The 19,292-nt window shown below is 34.6% G+C and overlaps 1 pseudogene across 5 annotated transcripts; it reads left to right on the top strand.

Annotated features, from left to right (window-relative positions):
* Nucleotides 1-4,426: 4,426 nt before the first annotated feature.
* Nucleotides 4,427-14,355, top strand: LOC145580285 (pentatricopeptide repeat-containing protein At1g71490 pseudogene; annotated as a pseudogene). 5 transcript variants are annotated; one of them, XR_014099368.1, is made up of 7 exons: nucleotides 4,427-4,570; nucleotides 6,953-9,400; nucleotides 9,498-9,562; nucleotides 10,975-11,048; nucleotides 11,166-11,291; nucleotides 13,650-13,915; nucleotides 14,020-14,355. The product of XR_014099368.1 is annotated as a pentatricopeptide repeat-containing protein At1g71490 pseudogene, transcript variant X2 (transcript). The 5 variants fall into 5 exon arrangements; XR_014099370.1 differs by having other exon boundaries at nucleotides 10,972-11,048; XR_014099367.1 differs by having other exon boundaries at nucleotides 6,953-9,562.
* The last annotated feature ends 4,937 nt before the right edge of the window (nucleotides 14,356-19,292 follow it).

The following is a 19,292-nucleotide window of genomic DNA, read 5'->3' as shown; positions in this document are numbered from 1 at the left end:
CTTGTTTTGACCGGTTCTAGTACTGTTTGCTTGGTTCTACTTGCTGATTGAGTTTTTCTCACTTTTCTAAACTCATATGTGTTCTACATATGGCCATAACCCTTTGGGAATTCACGCTTCATCTACCCTATCGAATGCTCATTGCAGCGAAAGGTACATCCGAGTTTGTGAATTCACCAAACCATGGAAATAAGTTTATCTTGTGGGGTCCTATCCATACGCGCCAACCCTTCCAAAGATAAGGCTTCCGCGCGATGCATCCGGACTCATAACCATGGCCTCTTTTGACTAACCTATTCCTTGAACTTTAGAGAATTAGAGTCATGGTTAGGTTGCAAACTCATTGCATCATGTTGTCTTATTTGACTACTTGTGCATTATTTGCTTGTGCATACTTATATGTGATTAAACTAACCGCTGGTTTGACTTGTGATTATAAATATGCTTAAACAAACTAACCAATGACTAAAGGACTTTACTTAATTAATTGATTAATTAATGTGAACCAATAAATATGTCTAAAATCGAGTCATAGTTCCTTTGAGTCAACTCGGATTTTTATTCCCGTATACTGTACAAGCGTCAACTTGTTTTGGTCATAACCAGAGTTCTTGAAAGAGTTACGAGTATCCATGACTTCCCTTTTCACAGCACTTGGTCAAGGAGAGAAGGGAGTTAAATCAAAGACAACACCTTCGTTCAAGTACTACTCTTCGACAAACCCATCAGGCACCGGAAAAAGTTCGTACTAATGGCTTCCCAACAAGAAGTTGATGAGTTGAAGCAAAACATGAATAACCTAATTGAGATGATGAAAGCCCTCGTTCTTCAACTTAACGATCCTAGCAAGCAACGACAGCTTGAGCGCATGGAAGAAAGCCTTAAGAAAGTTTCCAACGATTATAAATATCAAGGAATTAGCTCACAAGGGGTCTTGGTGGACAAGGAACTTCTTCCGCAAAAGTTCAATGCCAACGACATCCCTAAGTTCAAGCCAACTAATAACCCTTACTTTCATTTAAGAGCTTTTGAAACAATAATGAACATTAAGGGAATTGATAAGAAATCTTTCCATTCGTTGTTCTCATTATCTTTAGAAACCGGTTGTCAACAATGGTTTTTCTCCCTAGACAAAGAGAAGATCTCTTCTTGGGACTCTATGACAAACGCTTTCATTGATAGATACAAGTGCAACATCCAAGTTGAAACTGACCATAGGGAGCTTGAGATGTTAAAACAAAAAGAAAGCAAAGGATTTACTTCCTTCTTCAACAAGTGGAGGGAAACTTCTGCTAGGATGCTAGTAGTTCCTACTGAAAAAGAATCTATAAGGATGTTTATCAAGAACCTCCAAGAGAAGTATTCAAAACATTTAAAATACCAACACAACTTGAATACTTTCAAGACTGTCTATAACATAGGCATTGACATTGAAGATGACCTCGCAAAACAAAAAGCTACTAACAATAGTAACAATAATGGCTGGAAAGGAAAGAAGAACGACAATCTTTCTTCTTCCGAAACCACCTACTCTAGTAATAATGTTAGTACCTTTAACCTTAACAATGTCTTAGCCATGGATAAACAAGGACCTAAAAAGAAACCCAAAAGAGAATTCACACCTATCGGAATGACCTATGATGTTGCTTTCGATCGTCTCTATGATCGAGGATTAATCAAACCTATTGGTCCTACTGAAGATCCAACGCCAAAAAAGCGATCTTCAAGATGGAATCCCAACTCTTATTGTAAGTACCATCGAGGAAATGGTCATACCACGGTTGAATGTTACAGATTTCAAAATCTCATTCAAGATCTCATAGATGCAAACAAGATTCCGTTGCCTCTAACTGGCAAGAAGACCGAGTGATGATAAAGCAAAAGACACAAGACGAGCTTCAACAACAAGATTTCGTGACTTCTTTTCTTCTTTTTGATTTTCCCTTCCCCAATAAGTCTAGCATAGGCTCCTTTTGTTTTCCTTAGATTTATTCCATAGGTTTTTTTTTTCTTTAATAAAATGAACATTTCTTTTCTTGCATATGATCATCGCATTGCATTAAAAAAAAAAAATTCACGCTGGACTAAGCACAAGGTATACTAATGATTTGAGGCACCCCTTGTAGCCATATCATATCACCTTTACCCTTTTCGAATATACAATCCGTTCTTGATATACCACTTTGAGCGTTGTCTAACGATAGACCTTTCTTTCTTCAACCCACATCTACCTAACCTTGGGATGGGATGGTGTGCAATGGTGTGCAATTTGTGTAATTTTCAAAAAGACAAAAGCTTGAGTGATTTTACCTAGATCTCAAAATTTCAAAAATTCAAAAAAGCAATAACAATATAAAAGTGTGTAAAAGGGCAAGTGTTCCAATGTCTTTGATATGAATATACCTTTGATAAGAACACGTCTCAAATTGCGTCTCTTATCGAGTGCTCGGTACCGTGCCTGAGAAACATGAACGCCAAGTGAGTGATAGACCACATGATTGGGATTGCCCACACTTATCAAAATAAAAAAATGCAAAAGCAAAAAGAAAGAGCAAAAATATAAACAAAAGAGAGTGAAAAATGAGAGACTAAGATTGCAGAGGTGAAAGCGGTATTTTAGGGCATGAAAATTGCGAGACATAAGGCTATGAGCTGCATTGAGATCGAGAGTGATAATCTAGTGGTGATTGAGGCAATGAGGAAGCATTTGTATGGCCCTAGTTCCTTTTATCTGATTATAAAGGATATTCTAGATTTCTTTTTTCTTCTAATTTTACTAGTGTTTCACGGTCTTTTGTAAAGCGAGAGGGTAATAATGTAGTACACAAATTGACTCACTTTCAACCATGGAAGTTTGGCCAACGGGTGTGGAGTAATGTAATATCTCCTCGCATTTTGAAAATTTCTTCGGTTGATCTAATAATCCCCGAAGAAATATTGTGCGGTTGGCCAAATTGACTCACTTTCAACCATGGGAGTTCGGTTGAGCACATATATATGTTGCCTTCAACTTCCTTACTTGATTATTCTATACAATGAGAGATCGATCAATTATTCTATACAATTGGTAATTTGCAACAAAATTTTAAAATTGGTGGTCTTTTGTAACATTATTTTAAAAGGTGGTTATATGCAAAAAACAAGATTTAAAAGGTGATTTTTTGCAAAATTTCTTAATATATATTAGGGCAATTGAACTCTATTTTTAATTTTTTTGTCCAGTAATTGTATAGGCAAATAACACACACAACAAGTTAAATCAACTTAAAATAGAGTATATAAAACATCATTATACTATAATATTAAGAATTCATTATTACCAAGTAAAATTATAAGAAATCATGAACTACTACAATTGAAATTTCATATTATTGAAGAATAAGGCAAATAAAAAGTTAGGGTTTGATCTTTTTTCGAAAAATAAACAAAATTATCAACTTACAATTTAATTGATGGTCATTCATTTGTAGAAATTTTCTTCGATTTCTTGATTTTTTCTTTTACAAGTAGAGATCTAAGAGTATTTTGATTTATTTTTTCAAGAAATATTTAGAAGATTGTGGTAGTTTAGGGGAGAGAAAGTGGTAATTAAAATTAGAGGTGAGCATGAGACGGGTACCCGTACTGTTAGTACTAACGGTTCCAATACCCGATAACCAATATCACTAAAAGTGATATCTATAAACCGAACCGATAAGTTCGGGTACCCGGATTTTCGGATCGGTTATCGGGTACCCAATAAGGTATTTAATAGTGATAATTAAACTTAATAAATTAGTTATTATGATATTTTGTAACACTAATTAACAACAATACCATATGATCTTGACCAAATTATTAATAATATTACTAATCATTAATATTATATAGTGATTAGGAAGTAAAGTAAGAGTTTAAATATTGAAAAATTAGATTTAAGTAGGAAAAAAAAACAAAATTGCTTATCGGATCGGAACGGATAACCATTAATTTTAAAATGATACCCAAAAACCATACTCGATAACAAATTATCGAAACGGGTACTCGAACTATTATAGTTGTCGGATCGGGTACCCTAATTTTCGGGACGGTAACAATACGGGTTTTCGGGTAGTTTTACTTCGCCCTAATTAAAATTATGAGGGGAGAAAAAGTGGTAAAATTATGAGGAGGGAGAAATTTCAAATATTAATAAAATTATGAAGAAAACTGATTTATAAGAGGAGAGAGAAAATGTAGGAGACTAAGGGGGACGGGTTGTAGATATTATGGTAATTTAGTGGGAGGGAGGGGCATGGGGGTGTTGGCAATGGTGCCTAAAGGAGGTCTAGGTAACAACAACAATTTTAAAAGAGGTTTACTCAAAACCCTTAAGGTCTGTGCTGTCATATATTTAGACGATCGTATAAAGACTCAGCCCATTTATTTATAAGACGGATCTATCCCTTTAATAACTGTGACGGGTCATAGGGATCCATAGAATTGCTCTCTCTCAGATTAGTCAGATATCCATTGAAGCGCACTCAACGTCCATTGAAGCGCAGTTGGCGTGAATCTAGTTCTTGTATCCCCCATTGAAGCAGGTTCTGAGGTAAGTTGTTTGTATTTGTTATCATCATATCAAATATACCTAAAATTATGAGATCGATGATTGAATCAAATATCCCTAAAATTATGAATCAAATTTGGTTGCTAATGTATTGCACAACACTTTAATGTTAGGATTTAACTATGAAATCAGAGCTCTTTTCCCTCCTGCCCTGCCTCAGGGGCGGGCCTGGATGTAGTTACCCACAATTATTGGAATGGCCAATTTGGATTAGTTTAGTGTGCTTGTATATTTTAATGCTGAATCTGCATTTCTTGAATGGCTTGTACAAATATTTAGTTGTTTAGAGTGTATTGGCATGGAAAATCAATTGTTGAATGATGGTTTAGATACTTATATACATATGTATTTGTTTTAGGGCGTTATATTAAAACAGTATTAAATAAGGTCAAATGCAATAGGATTTGTATAACCTTGGCACAAAGTGTAGGCATGATGCACGCACAATGGCTGTGGAAAATACAAGCGTAATATTCTGGTGAAAAATAAGCTGCTGTGAAAAATTGTGAACACAACAAGAATATTTCTTAAAATATGTATAGAGTGTGATGATATAAGTGACGTTTCAAATGAATTTTATTTATTTTTATTTTTATTTTTTATAATTCTATTACTAGGAAAGAAAACCATGTCCTCAAGAAGTTCCATCCTAAATCACCCTTTTGGATGTATTTAACAACTTATAGATATAAGAAAGCAATAGAAACATGAACACCATGAAGGCATGAAATTTGAAATCCTAGCCCTAGTCCTACTGTGGCAACACAATAGCTTACCCCCGGCCTAGCCAAAGAAAACTCCCGATAGCTCTTAAAAGGGAGCAGGCCAGCAGACCGCCATGCTCTGTTGACTGATATGAGCACTCTCAGATTCTCAATTCTAGTTCATAAAGGCCAATCCTAAAAGTTAATGCTAGTATACTACCTATGTCACTGGATACAACTTAGGCCTAAACAAAGGTTAAAAAAGCTTAGCTTAAGAAATTAAGAAACCCGACCTAACTATTTACTAAGATAAAAGGATTAAAAATACGGAGAAAAAAAAAATCAGACCTAACTAATCACACAAGGCCACTGGTTTTGTTCCCTGCGTCAAAGATAGAGAGAAGAGGACAAGAGGTAGGGATTCATTTGACTCCTATACCCATTGGCCCCTAAAAGGAGATCCTGCTTGCAAGAAGCCGTGCTGCTTTGATATAGCTGCTGGGGTTTGCTTTCTAATTAATTTTCAATATAAACCCTTATTTGAAATGAAACGTTAATTCGTTTTTAAGATTGCCATTGATTTTCATTTCCATCATCAATTTGTTAGTTGTATCTTAATTCTTGGTACATGCAATCTATACTTGTGGTAATCTGAATGAGTTAGTTGCATTTCAATTCCAGTTTCTTACCAAGTATTAAATTTTTTTACGATTTTGAAGTGTTCTTTGCATCTTGTTTTAGATTCAATCACATTGATAATTCACTGGCTTTGCTTTATTTTTTTGGTTGTCTGTTTTTGGTTTCATTTGAGCAATAGTAGTCACTGAGTCATTGGTGATGCATGTAGTAATAACAATTGCTTATGACTCATATGTGTAGCAATTTTAGGGGGCCTTTTTTTTTTTTTTTTTTTTTGGTCTATTTGCTTGCTTAGTTGCTTGCTTGATGCTGCTCAGGTTATAGGCATTCTCTTTGTTGATTTTGCGACTTGCGTTGAGCTTTGTTGCTTTGGCTATTTAGAGTATGGTGGTGTATAAAGTTTGGAATTTGGATAGCTCTTCTTTTCTGTATTCTTTTACTGCCACAATATTGGAGAATAATACTCAAGGGTGTAAGATTTCTTGTTATGTGGATGAAGCTTTCTTGATGAGAGTTCCTTAATTGTTGTTTTTCCTCTTGTGTGTGGTTCACATTTATTTTTTTCCCAATACTTTGGAGAACTGTTGAATGTATGATGCCAGGGTAGTGTTTTATCTACTCTTGTAGATAAACTTGGTAAGTTCCATGTTATATTTCATATCATCATTAGACATTTGCTGAATTTACTTTCCAGAAGCAATGGTTCTGCTTCTTACTGAGAAGAACTACTATTTGAAAATGATTGCTAGCTGTTTGCAACTTTATTTTTTCTAGCAGCCTTATTTTGCAAAGAATGTGATTTTTGGTAAGAGTCTTCTAATAAAATGAGGAAGTCAAGAAGTAAGAACTACATGTTTATATCTCAAGGAAAGCGGAAATGTTAAGTTTCTTTTGTGACTTGCACTAACAGAGATACTTATTTGTTTATGACAGGAGTTTAACACTGTTATATCAATGTTTGCTCTTCCATCTTGCCATTTTTCTCATATTTTGTCAGTTAACTTTGCTAATATGTTTGCAGATAAAAGTTAATTTACTTTTGACGGGTCAACTACAAAGATTTTTAGTATGAGGAGTACTTTTCACCTACTGCTGGAAATAATGTTCTTCCTTGTGCATGCCACATTCTCCTTCATGGTTGTCTCCTAGAGAGTTGTTTATATTCTGGATTGAGCCCTTTTTACCTTGGAACGTTAAGTGGAAACAAATTATCAAACATACTGGGTGCAACAAATTAGTTGCTGATATTGGAAACTCTAGGAAGAGCATCAAAAACATTTGAAACTGGGGAAAGATTGATGTTTCATCCTTTTCTCACATCTTTAAAGGAATGCATTAGTCATGGTGATCTCAGTAAAGCATTTAGAGCCTTCTCTTTGATCCAACTTCATTTCACTGCTTCTGCTGCACATGATCAAATCTTAGAGCCAATATATTCCCTACTTATAGCTTGTTCAAAACACAAGTCACTTCAACAGGGTAGGCAGCTCCATTCCCAGATCATATGTTTGGGTCTTGATCAACATAGTCTATTACTGCCTAAGCTTGTCACTTTATACTCAACTTTTAATCTATTGCCTGAGGCACATTTGATAGCTGAAAAATCTAGTGTTTTGGATCCTTTGGTTTGGAATATCCTTATATCTGCATATGTAAGAAATGGACTCTCAAATAAAGCTCTGTGTACTTACAGACAAATGTTGAATTTTGGGATCAGACCGGATGAATTTACTTATCCATCTGTGCTAAAGGCATGTGGTGAACAATTAGATCTTGGTTTTGGTAAGGAAGTCCATAGCTCCATTTTGGTCAGCAATTATGGGGAGTCAATTTGTGTTCAAAATGCATTGATCTCCATGTATGGTAAATGTGGCGATGTTGGCGTTGCTCGTGTCTTGTTCGATAACTTGCCCAATAAGGATGGATATTCATGGAATTCTATGATATCTGGATATGCTTCCAAGGGTATGTGGGAAGAAGCATTTGTGCTGTTTGAGAAGATGCGGCTTGAAGATGTTGAATTAAACATTATAACATGGAACACCATTATTGGTGGGTGTTTGCGAACTGGAAACTATGTTAGAGCACTTGATTTGGTTTCTCAAATGAGAACTTGTGCTGTTAAGTTGGATGCTGTTTCAATGGCCAGTGGCTTGAGCGCTTGCTCTCACATAGGATCTATAAAAACAGGGAAAGAGATGCATGCTTTTATTATCCGTGGTGGTTGTGCTAATTTTCTAAATGTTCAGAATGCATTAATTACCATGTATGCCTGGTGTCAAGATCACAGACATGCACATATTATATTCCAACAGATGGAAGAAAAGGATATAATTTCTTGGAATTCGATAATCTCAGGTTATGCACATTATGGAAAATATGAAGAAGCCTCCTTTCTCTTTAGGGATATGTTGCTTTGTGGCTTTAGACCAAATTATGTTACTGTAGCCAGCATTCTTCCCTTGTGTGCTCGAGAAGTTAATCTGCAACATGGAAAAGAACTCCACTGCTTCATCATCAAGCGTCTAGATTTCAGTGAGTATTTGCTATTATGGAATGCCCTGGTGGAGATGTATGCAAGAACATCAAGGATTTCAGAGGCTCAAACAGTGTTTAATTTTTTGACTAGGAAGGATATTGTTACATATACTTCTTTAATAACTGGCTATGGTATTCTAGGAGAGGGAGAAGTTGCATTGAAACTATTTGAAGAGATGAATAGTTCTGGAATCAAACCTGATCTTATTAGTTTGGTTGCAGTTTTGTCAGCATGTAGCCACTCTGGTCTTGTGATTCAGGGTCAGTTGCTGTTTGAAAAAATGTGGAGTGTGTATGGCATAAGACCCTGTTTGGAACACTATGCATGCATGGTGGATCTTTTTGGTAGGGCTGGGTTGCTTAAGAAAGCAGAAGAGATCATTAGAACAATGCCTTTTGAACCAAGTGCTGATATGTGGGCTACTTTAATCGGGGCATGTCAAATCCATCGGAATATAGATTTAGGAGAGTGGGCAGCTGAGAAACTGTTGGCATTGAGGCCCAGAAATCCAGGGTACTATGTGTTAATTGCTAATATGTACGCTGCTGCTAGCTGTTGGGACAAACTGGCAAGAGTTCGAACATATATGAGGGACTTAGGGTTGCTTAAGTCCCCAGGTTGTGCTTGGGTTGATTTAGGAAGTGGTTTTGAACCTTTCTTGGTAGGGGATTCATCCATGGAACTTTCACATGAGATATATCCCATAATGGAAGGATTAACTGAGAATATGAAAGATGCTGGATATTTTGATGTGTTTATTATAGATTATGAGGGTTTTGAGGAGTAAGTTGGAGGTATTACCAGTGCCAAAATTTACCAATCAGTTGCGATATTGATGGAGCTATCTGGTGCTCAAGCTGGGGAAACAAATCATCTTTGTGATAACTGCTTTTGATCATTACTCTCCATATGAGACAATTTTAACTCAATGTATCCCAAAATCCCATCCTTTGTGCTTTGACTTTTGTTAGAGAATTTAAACGGGCTTCAGTATGTTTATAACCTGGTTCACAATGATATTTTGCAGTCGCACAGAAGACATTCAATAGAAGTTGCATCAGAGATGGATTGCAATAGTTCATTCTTTGACAGGTTGGTGAATTGCCTAGCTTTTCCCAGTTGATGTTTTGTCATTCTACCCTTGAAAGATTTGTTCTAGGAATAATTAATAGCTATCTTAACTATAGTCAGACTACCAAAATTAATCCTTATTTGTGTTCTTCCACAATAGTCAGGGTCTGCAATGACGTGATATTAGGGGAAAGGGGCATTTTAAACAAAATACTCACATATATATATATATATATATATATATATATATATATATATATATATATATATATATATATATATATATATATATATATATATGTAACTAGCAATGGGAAGCTTAGGAATTGAGACAAAATCCTTGTAATTATGTAACTAGTAATGGGAAGCTTAGGAAGTAAGTTAGAGAAGAAATGCTATAAATAAGAGAAGATTAGGGAAGAGATCAGTATGTTGAATATTGTTGGATCTTTAGGTTAGCTTTAGAGAGCTAAATTGGGAGAGAATCCACCTTTAGGAAGTGGAATTATCGTACAATAGTGCTCTAATTCAGTTTATTAATCAAAAAATCATCATTTTCCTATTTTCTGCCATGTATTGATGCTTAAGCTATGTTAATTTATAGCAGTGTCTTCTCAAAATGATCTGGTGACTTGAACTGGTTTAGTAAGTTAGTTGGCCACATGGCACGTTATTATTGGCTCCCTATATTATGTTTCTAAAAAATTTAGTCTTCCCTCATGGAATTCACATCTCTCCTCCTCACTTCCTCACTTCCCCAGTACCCTTCTCATTTGCTGGCAACCATCCTTACCTCCTCCTCCTACCACCTTCTCCCCCTGTAATTATCTATTCTGAGCATCGTGTGAACAAATTAGTCGTCATTCCTTTCTACTAAGATTTGAGTGTCACCCCTAGCTAATTATTTGGTCTTTTTTATCCTCAATTTTTAATTTTATTTTCTTTGTTTCCTCGTCGAACATCATTGAATACTATTATGCCCCAACCGTATTTCCAAATTATCTGAAAATTGACTTCAAATTCCATTGGTTGTGCTCAAAAACTCAATTATATTATAAAACTAACAACAGCTGTATTGGATAGGGAATATGGGTTTCTTTGTATTAAAAAAATACAATTTTTTTTAAAAAAAAATATATTATTTGTGATGATACATTTCGATAAAAACTTAAAAAATCTTGAACCAGTGCTGCATCTCTTCATGACATGTATGTATACTTTTGATAGAAATATGTAGCTCTCTGTTGACCTCAGAGTTAGCTGCAAAACAAAGGTTTGTTAATCTGTTTGTTAACAGTACCTGTTATCTGTCCTGTGATTTCCATTATGTTGTTAAAGCCTTGCTGGTGTCCAATGAATGATACAGAGTTGGATGGTGCTGATTTTTTCTGTTTTACTGGTTAATTTAACCTATATTTCTCAAATATCAGCAGAGATGATAGGCAAATTGCTGTCAGCAAATATCCTGGAGCAGCACCAATGCCAAAGTTCTAGTGTGTCTGCAAAGGTAATCATACTATCCTTATTAAATTTTTCTTAGTTTAAACTTGAATTTTCCCTGGCTAAAATCACCCCAAGATAAATAAGAGTTACCATTTTTCGTTGTTTTTTTTGTTTATTTCAGTTACACCCAATTGCCGAAAGGAAGGAACCCTCTCCAGCACTTGGGTAGTTTGAGCACCATCGAATAACTTCTCCATCTTGTCGCGCACACACTGACAGAGTGACAGGAGTAACATCATCTTCCAAGGTACTCTCTTCTCTCTTTTGCTTTCATTAATTTTTTTGTGTGCCAATCTTTTTCAACTTATGTTTTATATGAATTCCTATTTACCGTCATCTGCATTTTGTTATTTGATCGTGAATTCATTAGATTTTTGTTCAGAATTCCTAACATTTTTTACCATTTTAATCGTCAAGTTATAAGTTTTGTTCAACATCCTACTTGGGTTTTCCTTAACATGTAATTTGATTGTCATATTTGTATTTTCTGGGTATTATATAATGTTTTTGGGTATCTTGTGGCATAGTGCTGATTATTGCAGAGTGTAGCAAGAATTACATACATAATTTGGACTTTGTTTTGGGTATTTGATTTGAGTTTCTGTTTATCCTTGTCTTGTCTTCAATTGTTTAAGCTTTGTGCTCGTGACCGGTAATCGAAATTTTAGTATTTCTTACATTTGTATTTCACTAGTTAAACACTTAAACAACCTCTTTGCCTTCAAAATTTAAGGTAAGCCAAAGAAATATAGCAAATTGGGTACTTAAGTACTGTATGGATGGTGCATTGTGGATATAATATATGATAGTTGAATGATCTTTCAATTCCACGAAGTAGCCTTTCTAATGAATTTCAATTTGATGGTCAAGCCGAAGCATTTAGGCGAATTGGGGACCTAATTACTTATGGGGGGTGGGTTGTGGAGAGAATGTATATGATAGATGAACGACTTCTTACTCTCTGAAGTAGTCTTTCTATTTAATTTCAGTTTGAATGTTAAGCTGAAGCAATAAGGCGAATTGGGGACCTGAGTGATGCTGCCCATGTGGAGAGAGTATAATAGCCTTGTCAAACCGATATGTTCCTTTGAATGCTAGAATTTTGGGGACATATTAATCAGCGGAGTTCTCTTCTAAGTCTGCCAAACTTTCTTACCTTCTATGGCGACTTTTAGTAATCATTTTGTTTGTATACGACTAGATTATTCTTCTTCACTTTTCTGATGTGGGGATCTTTTAGGAGCGTAAGTACTTTGCTGTCTTTGCATCATTCCTCACTTCTACTGTGAGGATTGTTTTTTCCGTGTGTGATAAGATAACCTCGTTTCACTTTCTTTTGCATTAAAAAGTTTCCTTTTCATTCCAACGGGCCAGCAAGGGAAGATGTGACCAATATGAGATGATTTACACATCTTATTCTTGAAGTCGATTATCTTCAGTAACAAAGTAAACCTGTATGCTGGACTTTAGTGCTTTTGAAGTTGCTTAGCTTACTTTTCTGCTAGATGCCATAGTACTGTATTCCATGCCTCTTTCATCTCGCTCTTTTCTTTCCTTTTTTTAAAGATTCTGGTGGCTGGTGTTTCATTGTTTCCGTTCCAGTGTGGTGACATAGATCCATAGGTTTCAGTGGCATATTGTGGTCAATTATAGAGAATATTAAGAGTTTAAGCTTGTCTCTTAGATATCCTTCTTTTCTAGTCAAAGAGTGAAAGAACGGCATAATTGAGATATAGAATCAATGTTTTAATATGTTTGCATGTATGTTAGATGGATGAATTGAGCATTGAGTACAAGCTGCAGATGGAGGAGAATAATATGTGTAAAATGGGAGTTTGTTGCAGAAGCTTTGCTTGGCTTGAATGAGACCAGTGTTGTTCCTTTGAAACTGATTTAGAGGCAGTATTAAGCACATTTTTCCATTTGATATGGTTTCAATTATTTGGAGGAAATGGTCTTGGAAGGATTTTGACTATAGCATCTTCAGATTCTGAAATATATCTTAGGCCAAATAATATCTTTTCCTCAGTATATACTACGTATTAAACTTTTGGATTTATCTTGTATCGTTCTTAGTATTTGATTGTATATAATGGATATTGTTGAAGAGATCAAAATGGCCTATTGACTAAGAAGATTCTGCAGTCTTTATATTGCCTATTATGTTTCAGAACTTTGCGTAAGATCTTTCATAGTCTTTTGTGCTTTTCCAGATTTTTTTCCCCTGATAATTATCTTCTGCATATATTTGAATTGATTGCAAAATTTTCCTATTTCCTTCCTGCCCTTACTAGTCATTTGTATAACTCAGTTCTCTCTTTGGGACTTATCATCTTTAAGACCACTAAAGCAAGATGACATGAATGCTTTGATGAGGAACAAGTGAAGCTGCTGAAATTTTCTTACTTATCTTAAACACTAATTTAAGCGAATAACAGATGCACATATTTCTGTATTGATTGAGTGTTTATTGCTTGTTAGCTGATGTTGCATCTTACATGTTCCCGAAAATGGGTTGAATTTTGCTAATGTTGTGGAACAGCTGCTGTTTTGACTTCTTCGTATATCTTTCTCAACATATCTGTGTTCGTTCCTAACTTGTTAGGTTGTTAAAAAGCATCACCTGCTTTCATATAATGACAGAAGCCGTTAGCTCTGACATTAGCTCTGAAGTACATCTTGATGAGGAAACTAAGCTGATTTATCGCTGTAAGAAATGCCGTCAAATTGTTGCTTCACAAGAGAGTATAGTTTCACATGAGCAAGGTAAGGGAGAGGAAAGCTTTGGATGGAGAAAGAAGAAGGGTGAGTCCAATTCATTGCCTGAATGCTCTGCCATATTTGTCGAGCCTTTGAAGTGGATGCAAACAGGTAAGACCTGAAGAGTATTGGCTTTATTATTATTGTTTTCAATACAGTAATCATGAATCCAACATTATGAAGATGCTAAATTTGGTAATTTACTTTTACACCAGTTCAAGAAGGATATGTTTGGGAGAAGCTCTATTGCACGGGGTGCAAGTCTCGATTAGGTTCTTTCAACTGGGCTGGCATGCAATGTAGCTGTGGTGCTTGGGTTAATCCTGCTTTTCAGATTCTGAAAAGCCGAATAGATGAATGCCAAATATGAGTTGTGTTCATAACTATGTAGCTGATACTTTGATTTAGTTGAACATAATTGCTTTGAAGCATGTTTGATGTGCCTATTGGATATGCTTTGTATGTATGTGTAAGGCTTTCAGTGATGCGCTCTGGTGATATGATGTTAATGCTACCACTAATGTTTTTTGTATATTTATCCATCTTATTGTACTTACAACTTTACAAGATTCAAATTCCGCGACTCTACTTCCTATTAGTCGTGCCTATTATTTTCTACGTGATGACTACAACGACATATTGAGACACAATTGGAAAAAAGTTACAACAAACCATTTGTGTCATGACTTTTAAGTGTCAAGACTTTTAAGATTTTTGAGTAGAGTATATTGACTTCAAGGCGCTAGGTTGAAACTTTGTAATTTCTTTTATACATCTCTGTAATGGAAGTTTCTTTTATACTTGATACTTCTAACACCATCAAAATTAATTTTAACTAGGGGTGAGCAAAAATTTAGGGTACCTTGACGTGGAACCGAAACCTGCTTGGACCCGCAAGTTCCAGAACTGAAACCTGTAGATTAGGTTCCGGTTTCGGATAATAAAATTGGGAATCTGTTGCAACAGGTTTCGGTACCGGGTAATAAAATTTTGGACCCACTACCTGTAGGGTACCTTGTTAGTATAGGTTACCTATAGGGTACATGAAGCCGAATCCTATATCAAAATTGTATAAAATCCGTCACCTACCTCTCTCCCTCCTCTTATTCATTTTTCATCTTACTCTTAAAGGTTTAATTAATGATATTAATATAAGTATTTGTAATTTTTCATCAAGTAACTATTAAGCTTACTTCGAAAGACTGGGTACCCTGTTCCGGAACCGAAACCTGCAGGTTCCGGTTCCCAATCTTTAGGAACCTGTTGAACAGGTTCCAGTTCCGGTTCCTAATTTTATGAACTTGTTGCAACGGGTTCCGGTTCCATCCTGAGATTTTTACAATGTACCCTGCTACGCTCACGCTTAATTTTAACCATGAACTAAAAAAAAGGACAAAATCTTGGACTTGTGGGCATCATTTTCAAAGCAATGCAATATTGATTTTTTTTTTTTTTTTTTTTTTTTTTTTTTTTTTTTTTAACATACAAGTTATGTGTAATATTAATTAATAATCATAATAAGTAAACTTATTAAGAAAAATTGGTAAAAATAATCCCAACTTTCAGATATCCGTTTTAAATAATCTCAACTTAAGGGTGTATTCGCTTTCTTTGGTCCTTAACCTGTTACTCCCTCGGTTTTTAAATACTTGCTTCACTTTTCATTTCCAGCCGTTTTTAAATACTTGCTCCATTTTCTTGTTTGGAAAGTTTTTACAATATTTAATTCATTTCTCTCACCTAGTGGACCCACCATGAATCATATTTTATTAAGGATTTTTTGTAAATTACCACCCTAAAATTTAACATGTGTTGAAATAACCACCCATTTTTGTTGAAATTAAAGATAACCACCCATATTTTACAAAACTATAGGTTTTACCATCCCGACCTATACTCAGGCCAGTCTTCCAAGCATGTGCCCCACAATTTCATTATGAAGAACCCTAATTTCCAATTCAAGTCAAATTGAATGAATCAAACAACGATTTCATCATTAAGTTCCTAATAAAACACATTCCAAACAACAAATATCGTATAACTTGAATTCTACTTCATTAAACATTGGAAAATAGCTAAAAAAAATAAAAATTAAGTGCGTTCTTCAATTACCTTGCTGTACAAATTGGTGTAAAAAAATTTAAGTGCATTCTTCAAAGGATTCCCTTGTCAATTTGCAAAACTTGGAGTAAAAATTGGTAGAATTTGTGGAAAAAATGAAGAATTTTAAGTTTAGGAGTAGTTTGTGAAACAAGGGAGGAAATAAATCGAGAAACAACTTTTATAAAAATAAAAAAAATAGCCGTTATGTGGGGCCCATGCCCGGAAAACTGGTCGGAGTGTAGGTCGGGTGGTAAAACCTACATAAATTGTAAAATATGGGTGGTTATTTTTAATTTCAAAAAAAATGGGTGGTTATTTCAATATATGGTACATTTTGGGGTGGTAATTTACAAAAAATCCTTTTATTAATTTCATATTATCTCTCCTCCAATTCTCTCCACTATTTTTGATTTTTTTTTTTTTTTTTTTTTTTTTTTTTTTTACAATTTTGTATTCTTCCACGTACCCTACTACCTCCATATTTTATTACTTTCTCCAATTTATCCTAAAACACCGCGCATGGAGAAATGAAACAAATATTTAAAAATGGAAGGAATATAATAGGTTAAGGTGACACGTGTCACCATGTATTGGTTGAAACATAAAAAATGAGAAAAACTTAAATAATTTTATTTAAATAAAAAAAATCTATTTTTTAAAAAAAAAAAATTAGAAAAGCTGCCAGCCTCCGCGCTCCACCTTCGCCATCACCAATGCAGCGGCCGGGACCTCCCTCCCTTGCGCTGGCTAGAAACCGCTTTCCCCACGCCGGCAGCTCTTCCTACCCTCGTGTCAGCTCCCCTTCCCCGAAACCACCAAATCCGCCCACCTTTAAACCCCCAAAATCCCTAAAAACAACCTCCCCGCCGCTAAAAACCCCAAAACGGCCTTTTGGGTTTTTAGTGGCAGGGAGGTCGTTTTTTGGTTTTTTGTGGGTTTAGGGTGGGCGGGTTTGGTGGTTTTGGGGGAAGGTATGCCGGGAAGGAGAGTGCCAGAGCGGGGGAGGGGGGCTGGGCGCGGCGGTTTGGGTTGGGGGAAACCTGGGCTGGCCGTGGGAGAAAGCTTCTTGCAAGTGGTGGGGGTTGTCGTGGATTGGGGATGATGTTTTTTGTTTTAATTTTTTAAAAAAATATTTCAACTAATCATATGGTGACACGTGTTACAAAATCCAAAAAAAAAAAAATCTCTTTAATCGGTTACCGGTCACTCGGGACTATTTTGAGAGGATGACCCTCAAAGTTGGGATTATTTAAAGCAAATACGTGAAAGTTGGGATTATTGTTATCAATTTTTTCTACTTATTAATACAATATACATAATTAAACCTTAATTTTTGTAAACAAAATATTAAATCGTAAATAAAACCTAACTAACACAGTTATTAACTAATCTTGAACTTTTAAAATAAATACATAAATCTAAACTTAAAAAATAAAAAAATACTCATAGAGTATTTGTAACACCCCGTATTTTCGAACCACTATTTTATGTGCATTTTAACCTATTAAACCTAATTTCTTATTTAAATATCAATTTCTAAATTTAAATGTTTATTACTATTTTGATTAAAGGGTCATCCCAAGCTTTTGACATCCTAATATTTTGACAAAACGATTCAATGTTATTATTTAAAAGGTTTCATATTTGAGTTTTACTAGTTGAGCCATCGCACGCGATAGTCCAATAAACAAGAATGGATTGTTGTTATTAATTTTAATTTATAATAGATGTATTACTAATTTGATTTATTTGTAGGTTGGGTTATGGGTTTAGTTTTGAAAATTGATGTTAAATTCTTCATGCGCATGGTAGCCTAATAAAGTAGAACCGAGTATTGATAATTTGTAGTGTAAGCAAATGAGTAATAGTAATTGCTATAGTTATTGTTTGAAAATATTGGTATTGTGAAGAAAAAAAAAAGGTGTTTTGTAATTAGCAAAAGTGTGGAGAAAATACAAAAGAAACTTTCAAAGCATAATATGAATATATCTAGCTAAATGAAACTACAAGTATTAAAGTTTGATAAATTGGTATTCATATAAACTGCAAAGGGAATTTTGAAATAAATCACCATAATAAATAACAATAAAAAAAACGTGTCCAGTTTTCTGTAGAATAACTATGGACCATTTTCCTCTTAATTTTTTCAAGATTTTTTAAGAGTATCAAGCATTAAAACTCAAACAAGATATCAGATCTGCATGTAATAGTGAAAAGTAAGAACAAAATTCATCTATCAAGAGTGACATTGATTGTATTCAGCCATACACAGTGCAATACTACAATGCATATACATGACATAATGATAACTGATATTATGGGATGGTTTAATACATTCGTTAATGACAATTAAACAGGTTAAGTACCTTTTCTAAGTAGCAAATAAATAGTAGTATAAATAATTGAAAGCAATAGGATACACATTTTTCTCAACTGTTCTATATATAGCATTGATAAACCAAATAGACATCGCCAAAAATCCTCATACAAAACAATCATCCAATTAAGATAAGAATTTTGAGTCGCCTCTCAAAATCACAAGATAGAAGAGTACTCAACTAATTATACTATAATATTAGTAGGTGATTTACACAAGTCCTTGGGTAAGAAAATATCCAATTATTCCTGAAAAAAAAAAAAAACATATGTAGAATAGGTAAGCAAAATTTTACCCAAAATGAGACATTTTCAACACCTGCAAATCTGCAATAATCTACACTATTCATAAAATAAATTAATTACCAAATACGAAAATTATATAATACTCAGATGTTCATTAAACAATTCCTACGTAGTGTACATTAAATTATCTAATTAGAGCCACATTTAAGGGTATAGACAAGCAAGCACTCATGGTTCAACTTTTAAAATTGATACAAAGCTTATTCATTATTCTACACACCCCTTTACTGCACGACATATTAACAAGACTTACAAGGACACATGATAAAACATTCATATGAATTCCAAGTATAAGCCAAACAAGCATACAGCAGAATTAACTTCCCACAGTACACTCCTTAACAACATTGACTAATGAATGTCTAAGTCTAATATACATAATACCCCTAAACAGAATACAATTACATATGATTATATAACAGTTATTTACACCTATGCTTTGCTAGGATCACCGGAGAATTATCAGATATTTTGACGTATCCTAGATATTTATTACAATACATCAAATATCTAATTGATGAATTGAGCATAACAAGAAAGCCAACAAGAATATACATGATATCCATCTTCCACAGTAAAACACCTATTATAACCACATATCAAATCTATCCTTTTATGTATAGCATAAAAGACCAGAGAGCAAGAAGAGGACTCGGCTTATGGAAGGCGATATAACAGAATGGTCATCAAGGTGCAACAGGCA

The sequence above is a fragment of the Chenopodium album genome, chromosome 14 (assembly GCF_948465745.1).
Source record: "Chenopodium album chromosome 14, dcCheAlbu1.1, whole genome shotgun sequence".
Classification (NCBI taxonomy): Eukaryota; Viridiplantae; Streptophyta; class Magnoliopsida; order Caryophyllales; family Amaranthaceae; genus Chenopodium; species Chenopodium album.
Note: the sequence above shows the minus strand (reverse complement) of the source record. Positions and strands in the feature narration are given on the sequence as shown.